The sequence below is a fragment of the Equus caballus genome, chromosome 23 (genome assembly GCF_041296265.1).
Source record: "Equus caballus isolate H_3958 breed thoroughbred chromosome 23, TB-T2T, whole genome shotgun sequence".
NCBI lineage: Eukaryota > Metazoa > Chordata > Mammalia > Perissodactyla > Equidae > Equus > Equus caballus.
In genome coordinates, this window is record NC_091706.1 from 39,368,334 (window position 1) to 39,393,530 (window position 25,197).

A 25,197-nucleotide genomic window follows, 5' to 3' on the forward strand; every position below is an offset into this window, starting at 1 on the left:
ATCTGTTGAGGGGTGTCTCTTACCTCCCGGGATCACGCTTTCAGATTCAAAAGTTCTTTTTGCTCAGCAGAGCCTAAAAGTACTGACTGCTCCTCGGGCTCCGTTCTTTCCCTTCGGCAATGCATTGATTCCATAGATCTCTACTGTGTGCCGCATACTGTTCCAAGGGACCTCTGAATGCTGCGGTGAATAAGACAAAATTTCCGCTCCTTGGAGTTTAAAGTCTAGTGATAGGGGCAGATCATAACAAGGGAACGAATAAATGAGCAAGATAATTTTAGATACTAATGTGAGCAAAATAAAATAGAACGTGCACAGGTGTGGAAGGACGCTGTCTGGGATTAGGTGGTCAGTCAAGCTTTGATGAAATGGCATTTCCTCAATACTGAATGAGAAGATGGAAGGAGAAGGACACAGGCAAGGTGGAAAGGCCCTAAAACTGAGTGCTTGGCATGTTCCAGGAATAGAAACACAAGACAAACATTTAGTACCTATTTCCTCTGTGAAACGGTCATGAAAGATTAGTATAGAGTTGTTAATGTGTGTAAAGTATAATGCCAGCTATAGGATAAGTGCTCAATGAAGATTATCCGTTATTAGTATAATTTCTTTGTGCTAGGACACTATGCTAAGGCTGAAAGAAGGCTCTGTGAAAATAAACACAGTGCCATCCTCCTCAGAAGTTGCCAAATGAGTGGCCCAAAACGGCTTTCGTTTTCAAAGATAGAAATTATTACAGAGAGGGATGGTAAGGGAGGGCTTGCTCCATGGTGAATCTAAACTGGGTGAATGGATTTAATAGGTAGACAGTGCTGTACTTACAAAGAAATTTAATAGCTCATACATATTCATTACTAAGAAAGGAAGAATGAAAACAAATAAACATTCCATTCATGTAGTTAGAAAAAGGATGTCAGAATAACACAAGGAAAGCAAGGAGGGGATTCAATAAAGAACATAAATGAACGGATCAGAAAACCTAAGAAACAGAAGTCACAAAACAATGAAAAGATCTGGACAAGCACAAATTACGAAACACTGGAAAACCCGAAGGTGTGGAGAAGGTACTTCTAATCTCCAAAGCTGGGAACATTTGAAGTTTTAGCCACAAAAGAGACCTGAAAGAAAATCCTAGGGAAATTTGACTTAGAAAAAAATGTTCAAACAAGCAAACAGAAAAATAGCTGAGGAATCATCCTGTCGTTGGGGAGGAAAAGCTGAGTGTTGTGGTTACATCAACAGGACGCACACAGCTCCAACTAACTGCAGCTTTGTTAAAGTTTGTTGATTACAAACGAGTAAGTAACTGCCAAACCGTGGGAAATCTGGCGAGTGTGCCTCACAAAGTCATGTTGCCATACCAGGTATTTGTATGGGTCAGTTCTTCACTGTTTAACTTACCTACCCCAATGGTAAAGACACTCAGTTCAAATTAATACATCCGGAAGTGTGAGTCAAGAAGAGATTTAAGTGCTTGTGTGTTGAGGCTTGCCCTGTAAGGAATCTTGAAGAGGCCAGGAGCTGAAGATGCCTGAGACAGAATACCACGTGGAGGGAGGCCCAGCTGTGTGAGCCCTTCCAGCCATTCCAGCTGAGCTGCCGGTCACAGCCACAGGAGTGAACCCACAGGTAGGTGGATTAGAGAGTGGAGAAAGGATTTTTCCGTGAGCAGCCAGAAGAATAGAATTGTCATTAACTGAAATTGGGAAGACTGTGGGAGAAACAGGTTTGGGGAGAATATTAGAGTTGTTTTGGGGTAAGTGAAGTTGGAGATACCTTTGGGAAATCCAGAGGAAGTTTATAAGGAAAGAGTTAGAGGTACAAATTTTGAGTACGTAGTAGAGGTCCAGGCTGAAGATATAAAATTTGGGAGTTGTTGGTATATTTAAATTCATGAGATAGCATAAACTCACTTAGGGAGTGAGTTTAGATGAGAGGAGGAGTAGTCTGAAATCTGAGTTCTGAGGTTCTCCAACATTTAGAGGAAGAGGAGGAAACAGTGTAGGGGGCTAAGAGGAGAGGCAAGTTAGGAAGAAAAATGGGTGAGTGTAGTGTCTTGGAAATCAATGGAATGTGTTCAAGGAGAGAGTGATTAAATGAGTCAAATTCTGCTGATAAGACTGAGAAGTGACTGAAAATTATTTCTAATTGTAAAAGAAATATGAAAAACAAAAAACTCCACAATGCTATAAAATAGATTATTTTTCATTTACAATGTATAGATGAAAAAATCTGAGGATAGTTTGCCCAAAATCCTATAGCTATTCAGCAACTGAATTAATGATTTCAAAAAATGCTAGATGAAATATAGAAAATGCTTTCTCTGAGAAGAAACTTCTGGAAGTAGAATTCAAATTGTCCAGAACACGGATATTAGGAGAAAAAGAAAGAGAAGATCTAGACAAAAGTGGGGGAACAGGACAGAGGAGGCAGAACTCAGAAAACACAGGGCCATATTTTTTTAACACTTTACAAAAGCAACAGAAGAGGGAGCCTTAGAGCTAAGAAAATTTTATGGTAACGTTCATTTGAAAGGATAAATAAGCAAGAATATCTGGGAAAGCCCTGAAAAAGAAGAAAATGAGGAGAGCCTAGCCCTACTAGTTATTAAAACATTGCAAAACCTGTATAATAAGAAGATGGTATTGGCACATGAATACATAGATCAATAAAACAGAATAGAACATCCAAAAATAAACCTAATTGCATCTGGAAATTTAATATATGATAAAGGTGGCATCTCAAATCAATGGAGGAAAAACACCTTCTTCATAAATATCGTAGGGTAAATCATATCTCGTTCTCCATACAAGATGAATTACAAATGGATCAAAGATTTAAATTTTTTTAAAGAAAACTATATGAACACTAGAAGAAAATATCAGCAGATTCCTATATATGGAAGGAATTGAGGAGACTTTTCTAAATAACTCCAAATTTAGAAACATTCAAGGAAAAGACTGAAATTTGGACTATACAAAACAACAAGAGCATCAACAAAATGTTTGCCTAGCAAAACACACCACAAGCAAAATTAAAAGACAAATTACAAACTGGGAAAAACATTTCTGACTTACAGATAAAAGATTAATTAATAATAATTAATGTGGTGTGTTCTGGAGGCGGGGGCAAGAAGGAGCCCTGATTCATAGCACTTGCCAATTCCTGTGGTGTAAATATTCCCACAATAGGAGATTTTAAGTTGTTAAGATGACATCAACTGTACCCATGTGACATCAACTGGCTCACAAAATTCCTGACAATTTAACAATCAGCAGTCATAAGCCAGCACTGGCCAACTCCAGCATACCACTGTAAATATCCCTAATATATAAAGGGCTTCAGGGGCTGGCCTGGAGGCAAAGCAGTTAAGTTTGCAAATTCTACTTCGGAGGCCTGCGGTTCACTGTTTCTGATCCCAGGTGTGGACGTATGCACCACTTCTCAAGCCATGTTGTGACAGGCATCCCACTTCTAAAAAAGTAGAGGAAGATAGGCACGGATGTTAGCTCAAGGCCAGTCTTCCTCAGCAAAAAGAGGAGGATTGGTGGCAGATGTTAGCTCAGGGCTAATCTTCCTCAAAAAATTTTTTTTAAAAAGGGCTTCAAAAGATGGAGAAAAAAAGGAAAACTACCCTGTAGAAAATAGGCAAGAGCTATAACACACAGTTCACAAGAAAATGAAATGAAAATAAAGGACCCTTAAGTATATGAAAAGATGTTCAATCATACTTAAAATAAAAGAAATGAAAATTAAACCTACAGTGAGATACTATTTCTCAACTATCAGATTGGCAAAAATCTAAAAGTTTGACAACATAATGTGTTGACAAGGTAGTCAGGTGTGTGAAATCAGAACGGGCAACCCCAAAATATGTCTCTTTGCCTTGGCTTGATTATTTTTAAGAACAAAAGACTCTGAAAGAAACTTTGTCTTTCCCTCCTAACTGCCTAAAAAAATTTAAGATAAAGGCCTGTCCCCAGGACAGGCCATCACCAAAGATAACTCTGGGTATCTGGTAGACTGGGAGGATCCTTGCTAAGCCCACTCTTATCAAAGTTCTGTTTACCAAACATTTACTTTTCCATTTCCACGTGAATTGCCTTTCTTCTCTTTGAAATCCCAAACCACTACCCTCAACACCCTCCTTTGTCTTTAGCTGAAGATGGTATTTAAGAAAAGTGCCTCTGCATTTTGGTGAGTTACTCAGTTTTCCTGGGTCTCCCTACATACACACGTTATAAAGCTTTGTTTGATTTTCTCCTTTTATTCTATCTCATATCAATTTCGTCTGTAGCCCAACCAGGAGGACTCAGGGGGTAGAGAATATGTCTTCCTCCCTTACAAAGGAAATAGGCACTTTTATAGTTTGCTGGTGGGAATGTAAAAATGGTACAATCCATGGGGAGGGAAATTTGGCAATGTTGATTAAAATAATCCATAGCCAATCTAAAATGAAAATTTGGGTGAATTTATTCTGAACTAAAATGTGAGGACCATGGCCCGGGGCCTTTCTTCCCAAAGGAAGAAAGGGCACCAAAGAAGTGAGGTGTACAGAGTGGTTATATACTCCCAAAGAAGATGTTTCACATATGACTGAAATGTCCCTTTTGCAATAGTCGTGAGACTGCTCTGTAGGCACAGCGATTGATGGACACAGCAGGTAGATCTGCTGTCTCGGTGGAGACAGCAGGGTGGCAGGTCTGTTGTCTCCAGCTGGGTGGTCGCAGGTGAGCTGGGTGGTCAAAGGTGAGCACAGCAATCAGTTCCTAGCTTAAGGAAAGATGCTTATCCTTAAGGAAATGCCAGTGTGAGGGGAAGTTGCACCTTTATCTTAAGGGCGTTTGTTCTTGCTACAGCAAATGTTTAAAGCAGATATACAATGCACACTCAACGGCCACGGTCAAGCCCTTTTGGAAAAAACAAAGTCAGACCGAATTAGGTTTACACTAAATGGCTTCCTCATATACTCCAATATATCCTATTGCTTGCTATTTCTATTTGTCAGCAACATCTAGCAAAATTTCATATACATTTACCTGTTGATTGAGAAATCCCACTTCTAGGAATCTAGCTTAAAGATACACTTGCAAAAATACAAAAAGACGTGTATATATAAGGTATTCAATGAACACAATTTGTAATAGCAAAAGACTGAAGACAACCCCAATGTCCATCTACCACAGAATGGTTGAATAAACTAGGATCCAGTCACGTACTGGAATACTACACAGCTGTAAAAACAAATGAGAAATATCTCTATATGGTGCTATGACATGATCTCTAGTGAAAAGATCAAGATGGCAAAACTGAAGGTGATATACTACCATTTAACTAAAAGAGGAAGAGGATATGAATGATGTGGATCAAGGCTGCCCCAGGGAGAGAAGCCCAAGGTGTTCTGGCCTCCATGCTGATCTATATCATCCTCTGACCTGATTCGTAGCTAAAGTTCTACGGCTGCACGACAACCAGACCCCGGCTGCACTGATACCATTTTAATGACTTTTTTACATGATATTTCCTTTGTCTAGTAAAAAATAAGTTACATACCCATGCCTTATAAATTTATCCCTACCCTCAACACATTGCAGCTCTTCACTGCCCATGGGTCCTGTCCCCGTGCTACTCCATGCTATTCTCTGAATAAAAGAGCACTACTACCAGACCTTGAGAGTCCAAGAAGTCTTTCTTTTGACTCCTCGGCTCACTGAGCCTGCATCAATGAATATGTCTTTATATTTCATATATAAAGGATAAAATAAAAACAAAGTTAAAGAAACAAACAGAAAAACCTGATTACCTCTAGGGCGAAGAGGGAATGGCGCAGAGGGACAGGGATGGAGGTCAGACTTCTGTGACTATACTTTGGTTTATAGATTTGACTTTGCTAATTATGCAACAAGATTTAATTTTTAAAAAAGTTTTCAAAAGCGAGTCCTAAAAGTCAAAGGCAAAATGAAACAAACAAACCTGGTTGTGTAATGACCTGGTTCTATTTTTATCAATTGCTACCACTCTTTGAATAGCTCACAGAAATCTGAGTAGCTTCGTTTGGTACTGAGGTAACCCATGTTCTGAAGTTTTCTCTTGGAATTTTCCATACCATTTCACATATCTAACTTTGCATTCCTGCCAGGTGACAAATACTATAACCTTGGCCATGGGACATACTTCCTTGCCTATTGTCTCCTAACCTGCGGCATTGATTGTCTTTTAAGACAAAACTACTCCCTTCACAGCACTGACTTCCCTTCAGAAATTAAACATTGTTATTCTCCCAGTAGTGCTCCTTCAATTTTGAAGCTGTGGTCCACGCAGGGCATTTCTGTCCCAGGACCCAGGGATAAGGTAATCATATACTCACGAGGGTGACACTCCTCCTTGATGTTCAAGAGTTTCCTGTCACAAGATTTGGAGTTGCACATAGCTGAGTTTGACTCTCACAAGCTGAGGAACCTTGAGCAAAATAAATAACCTCTCTTAGCTTCAATTGCCTCATTTATAAAGTGGAGAAGAGTAATATTAATCTTTTGGGGTGTTTGTGAGATTTAAATAAGATTGCGTATGTAAAATGCCAGGCATCTACCAGATGCTCCTTCTCTTCCCCTTGCTCTGCTTCTCTCCTCTTCTCTTCTTCCTTTCCACCTTCTTTTCATTCAATCTTCCCTCCACCTCCTTCCTTCATTAAACAAAATGAATTAGACTAGGAAACTTTTTTTTTTTTTTTTTTTTAGGGAGATTAGCCCTGAGCTAACATCTGCCGCCAATCCTCCTCTTTTTGCTGGAAGGCTGGCCCTGAGCTAACATCTGTGCCCATCTTCCTCTATTCTATATGTGGGATGCTTACCACAGCATGGCTTGTCATGCAGTGCCACATCTGCACCCGGGATCTGAACCAGCGAATCCCAGGCCGCCTAAGCGGAACGTGTGCACTTAACTGCTGTGCCACCGGGCTGGCCTCTAGACTAGGAAACTTTTAAGGTTCTTCTCAAACCCTGAGATCTTTAGAAATATTGACAGAATACAATGCATTTAGGTGGGGGCTTGGCTGCTAGGATTAGAAATTCCAAGATAGGTACAGTAGAAATGTGGATTTAGAGGTCAACGGTGATTTTAAGAGAAGAGGAGTTTAGGATCTAAGAAAGCGCAGTGGAAAAGGTTGCTTGGTGGAACAATTTTAGAGTCTCAATAATATTATGTATTCTGAAGATTTGTCCAAAGGAGAGGAGGAAGTAGGGAAGTGAGGGAAGGAGGGAGGGAAAAAGAAAAATTGGAAAGCAAGAAGGAGATTAAAGTAAAAAAGTAATAGATGGCAACTAGACTTTTGGTGGTGAACATGATGCAGTCCATGCAGAAGTGGAAATATAATGATGTACATCTGAAATTTACATATTGTCATCAACCAAAGTGATTTCAATAAAAAAAAGTCAGATAATAAAAAAAACGAAAAAGTCAGATAACAGCAAGTGTTGGAAAAGATGTGGAGAAATCCAGAATTCTTTTTTTTTTTTTTTGAAGAAGAAGATTAACCCTGACCTAACATCTGCCACCAATTCTCTTCTTTTTTCAGCTGAGGAAGACTGGCCCTGAGCTAACATCCTTGCCCATCTTATTCTACTTTATATGAGGGACTCCTGTCACAGCATGGCTTGACAAGCTGTGCATAGGTCCGCACCTGGGATCCAAACTGGCGAACCCTGGGCCACCAAAGCAGAGTGTGTGAACTTAACCACTGTGCCACCGGCCTGGTCCCTGAAATCTAGAATTCTCATGCACTGCTGGTGGAAATGTAAAATTATGCAGTCATTTTGGAAAATAGTCTGGCAATTTCTCAGACAATTAAACATAGAGTTAACATAGAAGCCAATTCCACTCCTAGGTATATACCGACGAGAACTGAAAACATGGCCACACAAAAACTTGTACGTGAATGTTTATAACAGTATTGTTCATAATGGTCAAAGGGTGGAAACAACTCATATGTCCTTCAACAGATGAATGGATAAGCGAAATGTAGTATGTCCATGCAATAGAATTTTATTTGGCCATAAAAAGGAACAACGTACTGATATATGCTATAACATGGATGAACATTGAAAACACTATGCTAAGTGAAAGAAGCTGATCCCAAATGATCACATATTGTATGATTCCATTCAAAAGCAAATCCAGAATAGGGAAATCTATAGAGATGGAGAGTATATTAGTGGTCTGGGGAATATGGGAGTGAAGAGATAGGCTGGTAATAGCTAAAGGTTTCCTTTAGAGGTATGAAAAAGTTCTAAAATGGACTGTGGTGATGGTTGCACACATCTGTGAATATACTAAAAAACATTGAATTGTACACTTTAAATGGGTGAATTCTTGGTGTGTGAAATATATCTCAATATAGCCATTTAAAAAGTCAATCGGGGCTGGCTCAGTGGCATAGCAGTTAAGTTCGCACGTTCTGCTTCGGCGGCCTGGGGTTTGCTGGCTCTGATCCTGTGTGCGGACCTACACACCTCTTGTCAAGCCATGCTGTGGCAGGCGTCCCACATATAAAGTAGAGGAAGATGGGCATGAATGTTAGCTCAGGGCCAGTCTTCCTCAGCAAAATGAGGAGGATTGGTGGCAGACGTTAGCTCAGGGCTAATCTTCAAGAAAAAAAAAAAAATCAATCAATGTAATTATCATATTAACAGCTTAAAAAGAAAAAACATATGATCATCTCAATAGATGCAGAAAAATCATTTTATAAAATTCAACACGCATTAATGATTTAAAACTTAGAAAATTAAAAGTAGAAGAGAACCACCTCAATCTGATAAGGAGTCTATATAAAAAAGCCTCTGCACAGCAAAGGAAACCATCAATAAAATGAAAAAGCAACCCACTGAATGGGAGAAAATATTTGCAAATCATATATCTGATATGGGGCTAATATCCAAAATATATAAAGAACTCTTACAACTCTTTCTTTTTTATTTTTATTTATTTATTTATTTATTTTGAGGAAGATTAACCCTGTGCTAACTGCTGCCAAACCTCCTCTTTTTGCCAAGGAAGACCGGCCCTGAGCTAACATCCATGCCCATCTTCCTCAACTTTATACGTGGGATGCCTACCACAGCATGGCTTTTGCCAAGTGGTGCCATGTCCGCACCCAGGATCCGAACCGGCGAACCCTGGGCCACCGAGAAGCCAAACGTGAGAACTTCACCACTGCGCTGCCAGGCCAGCCCCAGAACTCTTACAACTCAATGGCAAAAAACAAAAAAAAACAGAAAAAAAAAAACCCAAAACAAATCCAATTAAGATATGGACAGAAGAACTGAATAGACATTTTTCCAAAGAAGACATACAAATGGCCAACAGGTACATGAAAAGATGCTCAACACCCCTAATCATCAGGGAATGCAAATTAAAACCACAATGAGATGTTACCTCATATCCTTTAGTATGACTGTCATCAAAAAGACAAGAAATAACAAGTGTTGGCAAGGATGTGGAGAAAAGGAAACCCTTGTGCACGATTGGTGGGAAGGTAAATTGGTGCAGCCGCTATGGAAAACAGTACGTAGTTTCCTCAGAAAATTAAAAATAGAACTACCATGTAATCCAGCAATTCCACTTCTGGGAATTTGGCCAAAGAAAACAAAAACACTAACTCAAAAAAAGATATGCACCTCCATGTTTATTGCAGCATTATTTACAATAGCCAAGATGTGAAAACAACCTAAGTATCCATCAATGGATGAATGGATAAGGAAATTGTGGTGTATATATATGTGTGTATGTATATATACACACACATATATATAACGGAATATTATTCAGTCATTAAAAAATGATTTCTTACCATTTGCTTGAAAAAAAAATTAAAAGTAGGATGCAGGGCTGGCCCGGTGGTGCAGCAGTTAAGTGTGCACATTCTGCTTTGGCAGCCGGGGATTTGCCGGTTCGGATTCCGGGTGTGGACATGGCACTGCTTGACATGCCATGCTGTGGTAGGCATCCCACATATAAAGTAGAGGAAGATGGGCATGGACATTAGCTGAGGGCCAGTCTTCCTCAGCAAAAAGAGGAGGATTGGCAGCAGTTAGCTCAGGGATAATCTTCCTCAAAAAAACAAAAAATAGTAGGATACACTGGTTAACGCAAGTGTGGTCCATCCATATAATGAAATGTCATGTAGTGGCATTCAGAAGCGGGGAGGAGGGAAACAGAAGGAGGAAGGCTTTTTATGCTGACACTAAATGCTTTCCAAGACGTAAGCAAAATAAACAAATGTTTTAAAAATTAAAAAAGAAAATCTGTCTATCTGGATGACTCAACTCTAAGACATTAACATAATACCTGTACATATAGACATGTGGGAAAGTGTTGAAAGGAGAAAATGCAGGGCATTAAGAAAATATGTATATACGTATATGTTTTCACTCACATGTGGAATATTTACAATGACTATGTTCTAAGCCACAGCAGGATCCAACAAGATGTCAAAGCACTGATAGCATTCCAAAAGAAACACAACAGAAAAAACATGAAACCTAAGCTAATATCATACTTAATGGTAAATGTACTCTCCCAAACGTGGGGAACAAGACAAAGATGTCTGTTCTCATCATGTCTGTTGTTTCTTTTTTTTTTTTTGAGGAAGATTAGCCCTGAGCTAACTACTGCCAATCCCCCTCCTTTTGCTGAGGAAGACTGGCCCTGAGCTAACATCTGTGCCCATCTTCCTCTACTTTATACGTGGGACGCCTACCACGGCATGGCATGCCAAGCGGTGCCAGTCCATAACCGGGATCCAAACCGGCAAACCCCGGGCCACCAAGAAAAGGAATGTGCGAACTTAACCACTGTGCCACAGGGCCAGCCCCTCATCATGTCTGTTTAACATTGTTCTGAAGGTCCTAGTCAGTACATTAAGGCAAGGAAGATTGGAAAGGAGAAACAAAACTGTCTTATTCACAAATGTGTGTAGAAAATCCTAAGGAATCTACAAAAAAGCTGCTAGAACTGATGAGTTCTAGTTGCAGGATTCAAGGTCAAATACAAAGAAACAATGGTATTTCTACACACTAACAACAGACAATTGCAAATAAAAAGTTTTTAAAATGCCATTTGTATTAACATTAGAATAAGAAAATATTTAGGGGTAAATCTAACAAATTGAATGCAAGAAGTGAATACTGAAAACTACAAAACATTTCTGAGAAAAACTATAGAAGACCTAAATAAATGGAGAGACATACCATGTTTATAGCCTCAAAACTCTCATTATTGTTACAATGTCAGTCCTCTCCCAAGTCATCTATAGATTTGACATAATGTCAATCACAATACCAGCAGGGTTTTTATTTTTTGACAGAAATTGACAAGCTGTTTCTAAAATTTATAGATGAATACAAAGAACCTAACCAATCTTGAAAAAAACAATCTTGAGAAAGAAGAGCAAAAATGGAGAATTTTACCTGATTCCAAGGCTTACTATAAGGCTACCATAATTAAAACAATGTGGTGCTGATGTAAAGATAGGTATATGGATCAATGGAACAGAATAGAGTCCAGAAACAGACTCATACATAGGGTGAATTCATTTTTTATAAAGGAGAAAATGATAATCTTTTTAATAATGTTCCTGGAATAACAGGATATCCACGTGGAAAAACATGAACTCAATTCTTACTTCATACCATATGCCATAATTAACTCAAAATGGATCATAGACCTCAATGTAAAAGTTAAAAATTATAAAACTTCTGAAAAAAACCTAGGAGAAAATCTTTGTGACTTTTGTTTATATTAAGATTTCTTAGGACACAAAAAATTATGAACCATAAAAGAAAAACATTATAAACTGGACTTTATCAAAAATAAAAAAACTTATGCCCTTTGAAAGAGGGTGTTTAGAAAATGTAAAGGCAAGACACAGACTGGGAGAAAATCTTTGCAAAACGTATATCTAATAAAAGGCTTGTATCTAGGATATATAAAGACCCTTTAGAACTCGATAACAATAAAACACACAACCTGATAACAGAATAGGCAAAAAATTTGAAAAAATACTTCATCAAAGAGGGTATATGATTAACAAATAGGCACCTGAAAGATACTTAACATTATTGATCATTAGGAAAATGTAAAATAGAACTACAGTGAAATACCAGTATGTACCACCAGAATGGCTAAAATTAAAAAAAAAAAAAAAAAAACAAATACAAGTAATACCAAGTACTGATGAGGATGTGGGGCACCCGCAACTCTCATACATTGCTGATGTGAATACAAAGTGGTGTGGCCGCTCTGGAAAACTGTTTGGCAGTTTCTTGCAAAGTTAAATGCACACCTACCATAAAACCAGGCAATCTCTCCCCTAGGTATTTACTCAAGAGAAATGTAAACATATGTCCCGTATTGGTCCGTTCTGGTTGCCATAACACAATGCCATAGCCTAAGTGGCGTAAATTTTTATCTTCTCACAGCTCTGGAGACTAGAAGCCCAAGATCAAGGTGTCATCAGGATTGGTGTCTAGTGAGAGCTCTCTTCTGGCTTGCAGATGGCCACTTTCTTACAGTGTCCTCATATGGCCTTTTTTCTGTACGTATGTGCCAGCCTAATGCGTGGGATGTGTTGATTTTTTTTGCATTTGTTTTGTTTTAAATAAGGACGGTGGATTTTTCTCAGCTTCCCCCCCCCCCCAGCTTCATTGAGGTATGATTGATAACATCACCTTTTTACTATTCATGCTGATCAATTCATGTTTTGTTCCAATTAGTATTTACTGAGGATCAGGCACGGTTGTAGGAGTACAGCAGTGAACACAACAGAGCCCTCGCCCTCCCAGAGTTTTCCCTCTAGTGAGTGGGAGGGCAAGAGGATAGTACTGAGTGCTGTGATAAAATAATATAAGCCAACATAATAAGCCAAATAATAATAACAGTTATAAAGCAAAGGAAAATTTAAAGCTGAGGACAATTCTTTTAAATATCAGTATCTCTTTTCAGTCGATACTTGCAACCTCTGCCTCATCAAATATTCCCTACAGCAGCATGATTGATAAAGAATGAAGTGCAAATTGGAAGAGCTGAGTCCTAGTCCTGGTCCCATCACTAATTGGCTCTGGAGAACTGGGCAAGTACTTAACCTTTCCGAGTCTCACTCTCCTCCACAGGAGAGTGGGCATCATGCCTGTCCCAGACCGGGTGGCGAGGCTCTTAGTGATGTGGGCATGCTGTATCACTGTGTAAATGTAAGGTTCTGTCTACAAATATTCTCTTTAGGCAAATCTAGTAATTTGAAATTGAAATTCTTTTTTTTTAATCCCCTACTCTCATCTTTGGCTCAAGATGTTAAAAATTGCTATTCAAAGACAAATAGCACATTAAGATACTATCACCTAGCGCATAATTTTTTAAAAGTTGCTCAAATTAGTCCTAGCAGAGAGCCAAACTGTGATGCTTTGGGGCACAGTGAGGATGTGGAGGTAATGGGAAGGGCTTCAAGCACAGCCTGGTTCCTGGCTGTTGGTGCTTCTAAAGAAAACCCCTGTACAGAAAGGTGGGTGGAGGGACCCTCGAGACAAATCCTGCCCTCTTTGCAGTTTTGCCTTGGGCTTCTAGTTCACTCTCCAGAGAACAACTCGTAATATGTGGATAAGCAGGTAAAGAATAGTTCTCAGCAAGCACTAATTGAAGAGCAAAAAGGAAAAAGATTAACTGTTAGAATCTAATCTGTCCTAAACATTTCACGAGTTTCCTCCAGGAAAGGCCTGCAGTGATGAATGGAGCCCTGCATCGGGATAAGAAATTATTAGAGGTCAGGTGGAGAATTCTAAGATGCTGTGAAGATCTCATCCCCAGGCAGAAATCAAATGGAGGGAAGGGAGAGTGGAGCAAATGAAATCAGGAGGAAAGTCATAAAGCAACTGATAGAGAGAACCTGAAATAGGACAAAACCTGGTGTTGCCAGAGGCTCCCACTGCCCACGGGATGAAGGGTATCCCTCACCAGTGTGTGTAGTTCCTGAGACCACAGAAGGAGGCGCCATTCCTGCATTCCTTTTCCTGCTCCAACACCACCCCTCCCTGCCACACCCAGTAATGAGGCTTCTAGTGAGAGGACTTATCACTTATATTTCATTTTACAGTTTTGAGAGCACTTTCTCATTGGATCCTTACAACAACTAGGTAATGATTTGGGGCTGGTCCTATTATCCCCATTTTACAGACAGAAGACTGAGAGGCAGCCAGTTTAAGTGACTTACTCAGTGTCATATAATTGGGTAGCAGAGTTAGTCTTTTGACTCCTGACCCAGTGCTCTTCTCACTCTGCTGTCTAGAATAAAGCAAGATTGTCAGGTACAACTGAGAAACAGACAAAGACCAAAGAACTCCCTGACAAAGGGGAAGAAGACCCACTCCAGCAGCCATTCCACACAGAGAATGGCCTTGGGAACACGCTGCTCTTAGGAGGTTTGGAGGTCAAGCTGAGCCCACTCCTAGGTTTCAAACATATAATTAAATTTAGCTTTGTTGGGTCATTCTGTGGTCAGGGCCATGAGTTGAGTTTGGTCAAGGGGAAGGAAGGGTATAAGCAGAAGTGGGTTGGGAACCTGCCACTTTTCTAGCTTGGTCCGTTTCTTCTCAGGGACATGGAGAGACCCAAACTAACCCCTGAGTGGCAGCAAGTTGGGAAACCTCTAAAATGATTGCTTTCAATAAACGCTGAGAAGACCTAGTGTATTGTCAGAGATCTAGGGTGCCTAGCCAGCCTCTGCTTGCAAGGAGCCTGGTGTAGAGACACAAAAGTCTCCGAATCAGTGTGAAAATTTGGCTAGAGAACATTTTCCCATATCAGTGTATCAGTGTTACGATAATGCTCTGTAACAACAAACTCATAGCTCAGTGACACACACAAAAAACATTTATTTTCTTGTTCACAAGTCTGTGCATTGCCCGGGCCCCTCTGGATTGAGGCTGTAGGTCCAGTCCAGGTCTGCTCCCTAGTCTTCATCATTCCAGGCCCGGTGCTTGGCATGGTTGGTAAATAGCACAAGCACAAAAGAGCAAGCCAAACCTCAGAAGTACTTTTAAGACTCTGCTTGTGTCACGTTCACTAACAATGCATTGGCCAGAGCAAAGTCATGGATGCTAAACAGGGAAATGTACTCTGTCCCACAAGGAGGTGCTGCAAAGCCATTTAGTAAAGGACATAAATATAAAATTCTAAAGCATGGAAGAAATGAAGCATTGGGAGCAAAGGTCCAATGAACCGGAATCAGTTAGCAATCTGGCAATAAACATTATTATGAATAATATAAAAAAATAAAGCAATAGCTAACATTTATTGAGTTTTACTATGTGCTAGGCACTTTTTTTCAAGGACTTTGCATGTATTAACTCGTTTAATCCTCACAACAACCCTATGAGATAGATACTATTATGATCCATATTTTATAGATGAAACAACCAAGGCAGAGCAGGGTTAAGGAAGAATTAAGATCACCCAGGAAATGGCAGAGGACGGCAGTGACAATTACGTTAGAAAGGAACACTATCCATTTCCTCTTTCCTTTTTTTTTTGTGAGGAAGATTAGTCCTGAGCTAACATCTGTTGCCAATCTTCCTCTTTTTGCTTGAGGAAGATTGTCCCTGAGCTAACGTCTGTGCCAATCTTCCACTATTTTTTTTATGTGGGATGCCACCACTGCGTGGCTTGACAAGCAGTGCTAGGTCTCCACCTGGGATCCGAACTGGCAAATCCCGGGCCGCCAAAGGGGAGTGCACGAACCCAACCACTACGCCACCGCCACCGGCAGGCCCTCCTCTTTCCCTTTTGTGTCTGTTCTGTTCTTTCTCCACCATCCCCAGCCCTGTCCCTCCCTCTGTGTACCTTGTCTTGGAAAACAATGACATCTGGTCACCCAAGCCAGAACCCTTAGCATCATCCTGGAAGCTCCTTCTCACTTGCCCCCTGCCCAGTGTATCAGTCATGGGGTTCTGCTGTCTGTTTTTCCTTGAGTCCTCCCACCTCTGCTCCCTTCTCTTCATTCTCTGCCATTGCCTCCTCTTAGAGCCCTGCCTCTTCTTTCCCAAAGGATCCCCTGCCTTTTAGTCCTGCACCCTTAGCATTGCTGCTGGAGGGATTTTCCTAAAATTGCAGATCTGGTCAAGTCATTTTCCTGCTTAAAAAGTTTCCACATTCCTTGGAGCTTTTAGGATAAAGTTAGCTTAGTATTCCAGGTCCTTCATTTGCTGACACTCTGACACACTTCACTCTAGCTTCCCACACGACCTGCAGGTCCTGTGCAGTCTCATGCCCTCTTGCCTTTGCATATGCTGCACCCTCTGTCGGGATCCCCTGCCTCCTTCTTCATCTCATCAACTCCTATTTGTTTAGAGTCCCACCTTCGAGGAAGCCTTCTCCAATCTGCTCCCTAGTCTGATTAGATGCCTCTTCTCTGTGTCTCTGGCAGACCCTGTCCGTACTTTGTGGCATTTATCAGACTGCATTGCAACAATGGATGCCACTGTTTGCTTCTCCATCATTAATTTTCTCAAAATACGTTTCGTGGATTGCCTGTTCCAGAATCATTTGCGAAGTTTATTTAAAATACAGACTCCTGGGACTTATCCTAGACCCACCAACTCAGAATCTTTGCAGGGTAGAGCCTAGGAATCTGCATTTAAAAAATTTCCCCCAGTGATTCTTGACTCGTGCCAAGTTTAAGAACCACCAACTAGACCGGGCAGTAGTCCTGCTTTCTCGTACCTCTAGCGTCTAGCATAGTATCTGGCACAAAGGAAGCACACAATGAATGTGTTCTGAATGAATGAGCCAAAGGAGCAGCACTGGTCAAGGACAACACTGAAATACAGTGAGGTGCATATTTGGCTGCTGCGCTTCCAGATGCCAGCAGACGGCGCCGTGTCAACATAAATGCTTTTATGAGAAGGGGAGGAGGAAGACAGGAAGTTTTGTTTTACTGGAATTCAAGACTCAAATGCTGCATAATTGAGTTTATTTTTTCCTACTCAGTTTATCTACCGTTGTCCCACTTGCATGAACAAATTGATTTCTTAAGGCATGAAGACTTTGACAAGAAAACAAGTGTAAGGAGGCTGGTCACAGAGGAGAGCTGAGCAAGTAGTAAAGGACATGGGAAGGATGTTCTAATTACCCCATTTCCATCCTTGGTGATGGAAAGCTGCTCCGGGGGAGCACTAAGTGTTGTGAAATTACCCAAAGCATTCCAAAGAATATGCCATTTCAGTGAGAGGGTGGAGCCATCCTGTAATTTCTGTTAGTCATCCACTGTTTTCTTTATCCACTGTCAGATGCCTATGTGACTGACCTTTTAAAATCGTTTCCCTCACAAACCAAAGTCTGAAGGCCTGAGTCTTCCTCCTGGGCTGAGTACTTTATTCTCCTGAAGTGTTGGAAGTGAGCCTCAGAGTCTACAGGCCAGGGGCCCAGAGACAACACTTCCTCCCCCTTCCAGCCTCCACTGTCACCCCCAGGAGCATCCATGTGCAAATAACTGATAAGGCTAGCATGGAGCACTGGGAAGACTATCAGGCAAGGCCAGAGCTGCAGGCTGAGCTGTTTTCCTCCCAAGGTGGAGCCTTCAGCCAGAGGTCTTCGGGAGGGAAGCAGGGGGAGGGGCTCCCCCGCTCTAGGCAAAGGGAGCAGACACTGGTAGACACAAAAAAGGAGAAGCCAAAACCCCTGCTCTCAGCACAGTCTCAGTCTTATTGAGGAGGCACAGTTTAAAGGCAATATACAAACTGAGGACAATACATAGTAGAAATAACTATTAAGCTTTGAATGATCCAGCATAAACTAGATGGAGGTGCTTAAAAGTAATGAGAGAAGATAGAGTTCCCCTTTCTATTTCTGTTTATGCCTTGAACAGTCAGGCTCATAAGTCATTACATGGGGCCCAAGAAAGGCTGGGACTTCATGGCCTCCTCCTGGTCACAGCAGCAGGCAAGGGCATCCTCTCAGGTCCCCCACAGGTGGTTTGGTTGTCATCATGAAAGATCAGCCCACAGCTGCCTCTGGATGGGGTCAGTGGCTAGGAGGTTGGGGAGCATCAAGCAGGAGTGTGTCAGGTGGCAGATGTTTCCATCTTTGTCCAATGTCGCCCTCCCCCCCCCCCCCCACTGCAACCTGAGAAGAAGGACCGCTCTGGGTCCAAGGGTGCTGTCCCTGAAAGCAGGAGAGCTGAGCCTACCCAGCTGCAGACAGCATCAGTGGTCTCTGGCCAGATGGAGCATTCAGCATCAGAGAATGCTCTTTGACTTTCTGGGCAGCCTGAGTGGTACGGGCAGTAGCATCAGCAGTAATATCTCTTTCCAGGAAGTTGAGGGCCTCACCCTGGTGGCTGAAGTGAAAGTAGCCAGCAGAGGGTAGGTTCTGGGGGCCACACAACACATGTTATGGCCAGGGAGGCAGATCTGGTTCATGTTGTCTGGGGAGGGGCGGGGAGCCATCCAGCTAGAGACCCCCCTATCCCGACATGGGACAGGCCCTGGTCCACAATGCTGGACTGGACAGGATGCCAGCACTCAGCCTCAGGATGGCTGTTGACCATGTAGGGGCAGGGAGAGCAAATCCTCAGATCAGAGAGAGGCAGATCTACTCCCTCCTTATCGACAGGGAACAACTTTCTCCCAGTAGTGGGGCAACACTTTCTCCCAGAAGGGATCCCACCCTTGGAAAGATGGGAGGGAGGAGCTCCCCTTCTTTTTATTCCACAGGTAGTCTGGAGGGTGGCCCTGCTAGATGGGAGAGTCTTTGGGAGAAATCCCCTTCTCTCTGTGGAAATTAGTAAAACAAACCTTAACTAAATTGGTGTCGGGAAGGCCTGTAGGGGGAGCTCTCACACCCTATCACACATCCTCAATTACACCAAACAGGAAGAGAGGAGGGCTTGCATCTTGGACAGGAAGTAAAACACTTTACTGCTGAAGGAAGATTTCTCTCCCCAAGGGGAAGGGAACAGCCGATGAGAAATGCCACAGCTCAGCCAGTGAGAATCCATTGCTGCCCTGAACTGTTACCTTCCCCCAATGGACTTTCCTTTAGAACAGTGCCTCCCTACTCCTCCTTTTTCTCTATAAAGGCACCTCCCCTTCCTTGTTGTTGGATTTGTCTATGGCTTCCCGTAGTGTTACCTGGCCCACCAACTCCTTAAGACATTAACTACAACCCTGCTCAGAACAAGCCTAACACATTGTCTTTAGCTTATAGGAAACCACACAGAAAGGAAGGAGAAGGCTGAGACATAGGTCAAAACCAGTTAAAACTGGTTGAAGGCAATATAGTGGTCAGACTTGACCTGCCATAGACCATGCAGCTCATTATATGTTCATTGTAATACATTACCATACTAAATAACACACCCGTCCACAGCCATGATGGGAAACCCCAGACCAAAATAAAGGAAGAAACAGGGTAGCACCCCAATTCTTAGAAGAAACCACCCTGTTCCATATTGCTATGAATATTCTTCCCCTTCATTGCTTCAATCCTATAAAATAGCTGCTTAAAAACCCCAAAAGCAAGAAGTTGACTTGTGAACTTTGTTGCTGCTTCTCCATTCTTCGGCCATTGAATAAAGCTTGTGCTATTGAACCCTCAGCTTCAGTCTCATTTCAAAGTTGCCACACCAAACAGAGGAATGACTCTCTGAGGCTGGGTGGGAGCTCAATTGGTAGCAATAGTATGCACAACCTGAATTTCAATTCTTTTCACTATTCCTGAATAAACTTGTTTTGAGACTTTTCAAGTCAATATCTCTGTCTCTCCTGCTCAAGCCAGGGGAGGGATAGGAGTGGGTGCTGCTGGGGAAGAGCTTTGGCCAGACTCTTCCTGCCCTGGAGGCTGTAGAAGATAAACTCAGCGGGCTAAAGTCAAATCTGCTCCAGGTTTGGTCCCTAGCTGGGATGAGGATGGGCCACTGGCTGCCCAGAGGGCTGGATTCTCTCTGGGAGAGCTGAGTTTAAGGGAAGGGGTCACAGGAGCTGCTCCCTGCTGGCTGTTACTATTGTAGTGATCCCAGGGCTGATTCTTCCCTGGTTCTTAGATGCTTGGTTAGGTCCAACATGGAACTCTTCATTTCAATCCTCACATCCACTCTTCTCTCATATTCCTCATCTCAGAACTGTTACCACCACTTACCGAATTGTGTAAATCAGAAAGTTGGACGTGATCTTTAATTTGGCCCTTTCCCTCCCCCTTCATATAAAATCTATCAGCAAGCCCTATCATTTCTACTTCTTAAATACATCTCTAAAAAGATCACTTCCCTCTCTCTCCACTGCCACTACAATAATCTAAACCATTGTCATCTGCTGCCCAGACAATGACAGGAGCCTCTTTATTGATTTCTTTACTTCCTCTTTCTGCCTGCCCTCCTCCCCCCCCCCCCCCAAATCTACACATCACCAAGCAACCCTGGACCCTCCCTTTAATTATTGGATGCAGCATCCTGGTAATTCCCTTCAGAGCACATGGCTCAAGTTATACATTTATTTTGTTGTTCACTTTATTGTCTGTCTCCCCCACTAGATTGTGGCACCATGAGGCAGGGAATCCTGTCTGTTAGGTGCATCATTGTATCCTTCCTGCCTAGCACAGTGCCAGGCCAGAGTAGATAAATGAATAGCTTTTAGATGAATGGCTTTAGGCCAAAGAGTTTAGATTTGAGTCAATAAACACTGAGGAGCTATTACACATTTCAGAATTGGGACTGATAAAACATAAGAACATATTACAGGGAATAATGGAGACAGTGGTTGGACGTTAATTTGAGTCCTCCTTTACTAACAGCTTTCCAGCTGATAGGGCCTGAGATAGCAGTATAAAATTCAAGAGGAAGGGATGGAATCCTAGAGAGAGTTTAGAAGAATTTCCATCTTTGCAACTATGTTAGGAAGAAGAGAGAAAGGCATCAATGTTGTAAATCTGGTGAAACAGAAAAAGAACATTACTTCATCTCTTAAAAAAAAAGAATAGCCTGGGGGCTGGCTCCATGGCTGAGTGGTTAAGTTCATGTGCTCTGCTTTGGTGGCCCAGGGTTTCGCCGATTCAGATCCTGGGCGTAGACCTAGCACTGCTCATCAAGCCATGCTGAGGCAGCGTCCCACATAGCACAACTAGAAGGACCTGCAACCAGAATATACAACTATGTACTGGGGGGCTTTGGGAAGGAGAAGGAGAAGGAGGAGGAGGAGGAGGAGGGGGAGGGGTAGGGGGAGGGGGAGGGGGAGGAGAAAGAAGGAGAAGGACAAGGAGGAGGAGGAGGAGGAGGAGGAGGAGAAGGAGGAGAAGAAAGATTGGCAATAAGTGTTAGCTCAGGGCCAATCTTAAAAAAATAAATAAATAGGGGCTGGCCCCGTGGCCGAGTGGTTAAGTTCACGAGCTCCTCTGCAGGCGGCCCAGTGTTTCGTTGGTTCGAATCCTGGGCGCGGACATGGCACTGCTCATCAAACCACGCTGAGGCAGCATCCCACATGCCACAACTAGAAGGACCCACAACAAAGAATATACAACTATGTACCAGGGGGCTTTGGAGAGAAAAAAGCAAAAAAAATAAAATAAAATCTTTAAAAATAAATAAATAAATAAAATAAAAAATTAAAAAAGAATAGCCTGACTAGGAAAGCCTCAGATTTAAGTGGAAGATGAGTTCAGTTTTTAAACATGTTGAGTTTGAAATGACTATAAATATTTCCTATGGGCCACTGCAAACAGCCAAACCAGGAAACTTCCTTTGACATTTTGGTCAGCAGTGAAACAGGCATGGGGTTTATTATTCTTGACTTCTTTGTCTGTAAAGTCAAGAAATTAAAATAGATTCTATAATTCTAGTAGAAAGGAGAGAGTTAAAGCTTTAAAATTCTAAATCCTGTTAAACAAATCTTAAGGACACTGCCAAATAATTTTGGGCCATAATTTTATTATGTCAAACATGATTCTTAATAGGTATGCCATTATCTAACGACTATGCAAAGATTTTATTGTATGAGTACCTAGCATAGCTGATTTGACTTCTACTTATGAATATTTTTCCGTGTTTTCCAAATTTTCTGTGACAGCATGTAGTATTTTTATAAATCAGGAAAAAAGTAGGACACATTTTTTTAAACAAAGAATCACTGTGTCAACTTCTGAATGAATATCTTTGGGGTAAGCACTTGCCTTTACACACCAAACACATGTAAGCGCAGAAGTTGCCAAATGTTCCCAGAAATCACTGGAAATTTCCTTCCAAGAAGTACACACATGGTGATGTTTCTTGGAATTCCCTGCAGCTAGTTTCCCTTCTCTGGTTTCAGACTGCCTTGGTCCCAAAAATCACTGGGCTTCAGTTATACAATAAACCCATTGTTCTAATACTTCTTCCTGAAGGCAAAATTCAGGGATTTGTCCTTTTTTTGTTATTATAGTCCCAGATCTAACTGTTAGCTATTCTTCTGTGTGTGGTTTTGATCTCTTAGAGGGCTGTCACATCAAAAGTGCCTTTTATGGGTTTGTTTTACTGTGGTAGGATTTCCATTCCAGCAGCAGTCAGCAGCCTGGGGAGTTTGGGGGGAGGAGGGCAGAGGGAGGGGAGTAGAGAATAATACATGCCAAATTCAGAGTCCTGTTGGTTATTAGACTGAAGAATGGCCCAGAGGTGAGTCATTGGGAAGGAGAATGGTCTGGAAATAACGACATTGAGGAACAGTGCAAAAAACTGGGTATATTTCACCAGCATAGGAAGGTAGTCCATTAGGGCTTTGTAGTAAGAGGGATTAAATTTACTCACAGTACCAATGCATTGCAATAAAAGGGAGAAAGAAGTCACCTTGATATATAAAGAGGAACTTTTAAACAATTAGAGTTATTGGGAGTGGAGCATGCTGCATCATGTGACATAAGCTGTCTGTCCATGGGGTTTTCAAGAAGACCCTGGAGACTACTTTCTGGGAACAGTACAGGGGAGCTGAGTGCTGGATAGAGCACTGGACTTGGTCATCTCTAAGATCCTTATAAACTCTCAAAATCAATGATTCCATGAGTAATTAATTACTTAGCTGGTCTGTAAACTGATATTGATTCCACATTGATACATATTGATTTTTCAGAGTTACAGAGTAATCATTTGGTACCTCTGTATTGTTTCAGAGGTACACTTTCCAGTGTCTTTTTTATTTTATTTTATTATTATTTTTTTTAAAGATTGGCACCTGAGCTAACAACTGTTGCCAATCTTTTTTTTTTCTGCTTTTTCTCCCCAAATCCCTCCAGTATATAGTTGTATATTTTTAGTTGTGGGTCCTAGTTGTGGCATGTGGGACACTGCCTCAGCATGGCCTGATGAGCGGTGCCATGTCCACGCTCAGGATCCAAACCAGCGAAACCATGGGCCACCGCAGCAGAGCGTGCAAACTTAACCACTTGGCCACGGGGCCAGCCCCTCCAGTGTCTTCAACTGCATTGAAACCTCAGGTCTCCATGATATACAGCCACATTAAAGACTCTTTGATATATTAGTCAGGATAGGCTACGTTATGTTACACTAACAAGCAACCCCCAAATCTCAGTAGCTTAAAACAGTGTATTTGCCTTTCAGGCTACATGTCCATGGTGGCTGGATTGACTGCTGCATCATATTTGTCCCCACTCCAGGACCCAGGCTAATGGAGCAGCTACTAACTGCAAAAATGTTGGTTGCCATGGGAAAGGGAAAGAGGAGCTTCAGCCTGAAAGTGATACATGTGACTTCTGCTCACATCTCACTGACCAAAGCAAAATGCATGATCACACCTAAAACCAAGAGAACAGCGAGATGCATATGCCTTATTTTCATGGGCAAATAAAAATGGCTTATAATATAAAGAGCACACAGTTTATAATTTAAAAAATGTAGATGTGACTAGAACTTTGAAAATGCTTCAATGGGCTTGGAAACAGTTTGTTTTTTGTTCTCTTAAGTAGTTTCAACATTGTTGCATTTAGAGGACAGAAGGCTATAGGCCCCAGAGTAAGATACAGTTCTAGCTCAACGGTTAGGGAAAGGCAACCTTCTGAGATGGAAGCTTAACAAGAATCTGTGTATCATGTATGGGGTTAGTTTTCTAAAAACCGCTTTGCAACAGGTATGGACTCCAACTGCGTGATGATATTAAAGGCCTCATCCTCGGGGTGGCTAGTCAGAGTCTCAGGGTGATAAGACTCCTGACCAATTGTCGTTGGTCATGATCAGCCTCACTTTTCTACTTCTGAGCGCTACTTGTAATAATTACCAATACTATTATTTTATACGTGTGGTTGAGAAACATTGGCCAGAGAGATGGTTTTTATACCCTATTCTGGGGAATGATGGGGTCTGTGAGCAAGTCTTCACCAGCCTAGAGAAAATGAGAAAAATAAGGAACATTTAGTTAGTGCAATGGACTGAATGTTTATGATTCTCCAAAATTCATGTGATGAAATGGTGAACCCAATGTGCAGGTATTGGAGGTGGTGTCTTTGGAAGGTAATTAGGTCATAAGGGTGGAGCCTTCATGAATGGGATCAGTGCCCTTATGAGAAGAGGTCAGAGAGCTAGCCAGTTCTCTTTCTTCCATGTGAGGACACAGCAAAAAAAAAAACCCTAAAAAAACAAAAACACAAAAAACAGAAAACAAAAAGACATCTGTAAACCAGGAAGAGCATACTTACTAAGAACTCAGCCAGGCTGGAACACTGATCTTGGACTTCCAGCTCCAGAACTGTGAGAAATAAATGTTTGTTGTTTAAGCCACACAGTCTATGGTAATTTGTTAGAATAGCCCAAACTGACCAAGCTACTGAAGTTTGCATAAATCTAATTGTTTTCAATTCAAAGGGCTGTACTTCATTTTGAAATTATGCCCTTACTCTTTTTGGGAGAAAAGAAATATTTTTGGTAAATTAAAATTTCTCTGAAGTGGGGGCCGGCCCCATGGCCGAATGGTTAAGTTCAAGTGCTCTGGTTTGGCGGCCCAGGGTTTGGCCGGTTCGGATCCTGGGCATGGACATGACACTGCTCATTAGGCCATGCTGAGGCAGTGGCCCACATGCCACAACTAGAAGGACCCACAACTAAATATAGAACTGTGTACTGGGGGGATTTGGGGAGAAAAAGCAGAAAGAAAAAAAAAGAAGATTGGCAACGGTTGTTAGCTCAGGTGC

General features: G+C 41.7%; 1 long non-coding RNA gene across 1 annotated transcript; it reads left to right on the forward strand.

Annotated features, from left to right (window-relative positions):
* Positions 1–937: 937 nt before the first annotated feature.
* Positions 938–23,880, forward strand: LOC138920306 (uncharacterized). Its single transcript, XR_011431214.1, has 3 exons — positions 938–1,629; positions 12,474–12,589; positions 23,615–23,880. It is a non-coding gene; the product is annotated as an uncharacterized lncRNA (long non-coding RNA).
* The last annotated feature ends 1,317 nt before the right edge of the window (positions 23,881–25,197 follow it).